Consider the following 4,544-nt stretch of genomic DNA (forward strand, 5'->3'; position numbering starts at 1 on the left):
ATACACATATTATATACCCAATGTGCCAGGCATTGCCTAGACTGGTTCTCAAAGTGTGGTCCCTGGACCAGCAGCCTCAACATCACCTGGGAACTTGTTAGACATGCAGATTCCCAGGCTCAACGAAGACCTATTGAATTAGGTACTCTGGAGTTGGAGCCCAGCAATCTGCATTTTAATAAACCCTCCAGGTAGTTCTGATGTACATTCAAGTTTAAGAAGCACTGGTCTAGGTATTGGGGATATAATGGTGAAAAGACAGAATAAATCCTGTCTTCTCATAGAGTTTACATTCCTGTGTGTGTGGTAGGGGAGAAAGAAAACAAATAAGTAGATAAATAACTGAATACAATACTTTGCAGATTTTCCCATGGATTGCCCATGTCTGCTTCATTTCCCTTTGCCCTGTTTATCAAATCGCTCCCCCCGCCAAACCACCCGTCATCTTGGCAGCTGGTTCACCATGAGGCCAGCATGCCCTTCATCTAATTGCATGATTGGGCATAAACAGAAGGAAATTCTTTGCTGGAGGGAGAGAATGGCATGTAGCATCTGATTTCTCCTGTCAGCTGATTAGGATTTGTTGTGTCCGATCAAGGTCAAATGAGATTGGAAAGAAAATGCAGAGTATCTGGTGTGTGTTTCACATAACTGTATCATTTACATAAACAGGGTGAACGAAGGAGAGATTTTAACATGAATACTGAATGTCAGTCTTAAAATTCAGGGATACGAAGATAGGGCTTATGTGTTATACTTGGAAAAAAGGAAAATCTATTTGTTGGGGGCATTTTGAACCCTGCTAACTCTATCATGCTCTGATTCTTCTTTCATGCCGGTGCAGATAAAAAAGTGATAGTTTTATGTCTTGGTTTTCAGAGGCACTGAGCACAGAATAAGCCAAACCATGAAAATGCCACATTTTACCTTTACTGCCCTTCTAAAGCTCTCATAAGACGTTTAGAGCCACTTTCTATAGCAGCAACCTCCAAAGTGCTGGGGAGTGAGTCGATGTCTTAGGACATGGAAGAAAAAAATCTCACCTCCAGCACCAGTCACAGCATTTTAGATGTGAATGACACTGGCCAAGGCCACACCTCTGTGGATAACCCTACCAAGCTTCTACTAGGATTTCTTTCGGTCCTCCATATCTGTCATTTTCTTCCTTTCTCAGACCCACCCCTGACAGTGCCAATAGACTCACATATGTTTTCATTACTGCAGAAATAGCATTAAAAGTGCTCTAAGAACTTTGAGAGAAGATATGGTTTCTGTTACAAACTCTATATAAGAGCTAGCAAACTGTTGATGCTTCATATGTGGCTTTGACAGTTATTATTTCCACAAACTAGTTCCTGGCCCAGAACTGGAGCTACTGTGAGGCCAGACTTTTTGACTAGGTAGCCTCCGAGTCACTTCCCGCACAAAGTCACAGTGAAGCCCTAAAGCAGTAACATTTTCATATTTCAAGACTCAGTACATCCGAATGTATATCATTTAAAAGATAAATCTAGATACTTGGCATGGGCAGGAGGTTGAAATATAGAACTTGAAAGATGTTAAAGTGAAAAATTTTTTAAATTTCAATATTGAGGTGAATTATATTACAGTAGGTACTTTAAGGACCTGAAGAGTCATTATGTCCCAGTATTTGGACAGTAACGTTTCCAAACAACCAATATGTAGTCAAGAAATTCTTTATATCCGTAGCTAGGGGTTATAATTTGCCTAAAAGCTGCATAGTTTGTGTTTCTAACTGCATTTGACAACTGAATGCAATGGAAAAATAAAACTAAAATAATGGCTCACACTTATATTACCAGATTCCAAGGTGCTTTCACACACTTTAGCGCGTTTGATCGTCACAGTGATCCTGTCACCTGCCTTGCAGGGAGGGTGTGGTTAGGAGCATCTCATCAGTCTCTGCCAGGAGGGAAAAAACTGGGAGGCCTGAAGAGCTGAGTCACCCAGGAATGGTCAGCATCACAGTGTGGGCAGGTTCAAGGGTGTTAACCTGAGGCGGGAGACCCGGTTATAGTCACAGTGAGGAGTTTAACTAGAGGTACACCTGGGTGAGACTCTGAGCCGCATTGCTGTCCTCAGATCTTTAGGGTGTATTCTAACTTTAATATCTAACGTTCCATGTGGTTAAAAGGAGTTAACATGCACACTGGATGTAGCGTAATAACTCTCCACTATTGAGATGATCGAACTCCTTTTATCTCCCTATTACTCAGAAGGCCCTTTTGAATTGTGCACTTACTCGGGAAGATTCCTATTTTTTAAAGTAAATGACTGGTACCTGACTATGTGGAAGTAGCACTTCATGGAGCTTCCAGTTAATGAAGTTTGGAGAAACAACCTTTTTTTATACCTTCAAGACCCTTTTAGGAGAGCTGCTGCTCATCCATTATCAGAGCTGTGTGATGGTATGCCCCAAGTTCTGTGATGGGCTGTGAGCTTCTCCCTGGCTCGCCCCTACAGGAGGCACATGGGTGCTCTGTGCAGAGCGTGGAGATCAGGCCTCCACCTCCAGCTTCCCAGAGAGCACGTTTCTAGTTCCGACAGGTCAATCCATACCTGTCTTTCTGAATCACCAGGTGGGCAGACTTCCGTGTGCACACACACACATTCACACTCACACCTCCCAGGCTCAAATGCCTGCATAGTGTACAAGGACGGGACTCTTCATTGGAGCTATTAATCAGGTTTCCATCTGGTCTCTTCAGAGACACCTCCTGATCTGTATCTAACCTTTCAGTCCAGCTTCAGTTCCCACGTTCTACCAAAGAGTTATTTGTGCAGGCAGCTTCCTTCCTTCTCTCCCTTCCTCCCTCACTGTCCTGGCAGTGGCATAAAAATACCGTCCTCTAAAGAAATCCACACCCCTGCAGCTGGGCTCACCTAAGGATCGGTTAGTGTACCAGGGACAGACTTGGCCACTGGTGAGGGATGGCAGAAATATTCTGTCTGCAGCCCCTCCCCAGCCCTTAACCTGAATGGTCATTGCCTTGAGTGGCTCTGCAAAACACCCTCGGCAAGGCTTGGCTCTGGGAATGGCACAGACACACTCACACACACACTGCCACACACGGACACTACACCCTATGCAGGGATGCCGGATGACATTACAGAAAAGGACTCCCTTTCATCTGGCAGCCTTCTGATTCTCGAGCAGTGTTTCTGAGCTATGACCTGCTGTTTCCCTGGCAACTGGGGCCTCAAAATAAACAGGATTCTGCTCAGACGGGCCAGTAGTCCTTTCAGTCCAGCTATTTGCCCTAAGACCAACCACGCTAAAATAACACCCAGGATATTTGCTGCCACTGTCTGCTGTCTCTGCCTTCCTTCCCCTCTGGCCAATAGCTTTGCTTTCCTGGGCTCGCTCCTAACTGTCCAGAGTCGGGGGTACCTCGAGCTCTGTGCATGTCTCTGTGGGTGGGGTAGGTATGGGTAGTTGCCTAAAGGCAGGTCCCCTCTGCTGATAAACAAGGTCAGAGAGAGACCTAGCGGCCGACATTCTCAGCCCCCACGCCTGCCTCCTTGTCCCCCACACAGCCCTGTGGAACTGGTAGCCAGCTCTGTGGCATGGTATCTGGAGGCGGGCCAGCAACCTGATGTGCGTGCCACGGCCCGTCCCCTCTCCCCACACAGAGTTGCAGTCACGGAGAGAGAGCCGGCTTGAGGCTGCCAGGGAAGCAGCTGCAGTGCGGTGACAGTGACAAACACGGAGCAGACGACACCAAGTGGATTCCCTTTCCTCTCTGAGGGAGAGAGGCACAGCCCTCAGCCTACGAGCTCTTCAGGTAAGAATCAGGTTTCTGTTCTGGGGAACGAGAGCAGGTTATATCCAGATCTGAGGTTGTGCATGCATGTGTGTGTGTGTGTATGTGTGTGTGTGTGTCCATGTGCAAGTATAAGGCCACATAGAAAGGGAAGAAAAAAGGGAAAAGTTAAGGCAGTAAGATGTTTTAAACAAATAGAACGAGCAGTCCTGCAAGTAAACACCCAGAAGCTCCCCTCTGGCTGGGTTTAAACCATCGTGCAGTCCATCGTGCAGACTGCTCTGGGAGCCCAGGCACATAAAAATAGCCCTTGGAGTTCAGAAACAGTGAAAAGGATCCTGTACCATGTTGCCCCATTGTCTTCATTCCCCTGCTGCCAGGCGGGTGAGGACTGGAGGGGGCAGAGCGTTCTCATCTACTTCAAGTGCTGGATACGGCCTTTGCGGTTGGCAGAAGCCGAAAGCATTGGCCTTAGTGAGTCTGGCTGGCATTATTTTGCTATGTCACACTCAGCCTTTGGGGGAGCCTGGAAAGTCAGCTGCCTTGCAAAGCCTGTCTACTGGGTGGGCACCTTAGATTTTATCAACCTTTTGATATAAAAGTTGGACTGAAATATAGGATTATCTGCATGTGTTTTGATAGGGTGGTATTCTGATGGTCCCACTGGTCACCTGGATTACTTCTTACCTGACCTTCTGATCATCTTTGAAAATCACAGCCTCATTTCCGTGACCCTCCAGATAGGTACTGGCAGAGAAG

The 4,544-nt window shown here is 46.5% G+C and overlaps 1 protein-coding gene across 3 annotated transcripts in view; it reads left to right on the plus strand.

Annotated features, from left to right (window-relative positions):
• The first annotated feature begins 3,297 nt into the window (after positions 1 to 3,297).
• FGF1 (fibroblast growth factor 1) overlaps positions 3,298 to 4,544 on the plus strand; it is an 83,289-nt gene continuing 82,042 nt past the window's right edge. For all 3 annotated transcript variants that reach the window (XM_006922982.3, XM_006922981.3, XM_006922983.3), the window contains exon 1: positions 3,298 to 3,806. The gene's annotated coding sequence lies outside the window, so the exon portion shown is untranslated. The remainder of the gene's footprint in view (positions 3,807 to 4,544) is intronic.

Source organism: Pteropus alecto, unplaced genomic scaffold (assembly GCF_000325575.1).
Source record: "Pteropus alecto unplaced genomic scaffold, ASM32557v1 scaffold78, whole genome shotgun sequence".
In the NCBI taxonomy this organism is placed as follows: domain Eukaryota; kingdom Metazoa; phylum Chordata; class Mammalia; order Chiroptera; family Pteropodidae; genus Pteropus; species Pteropus alecto.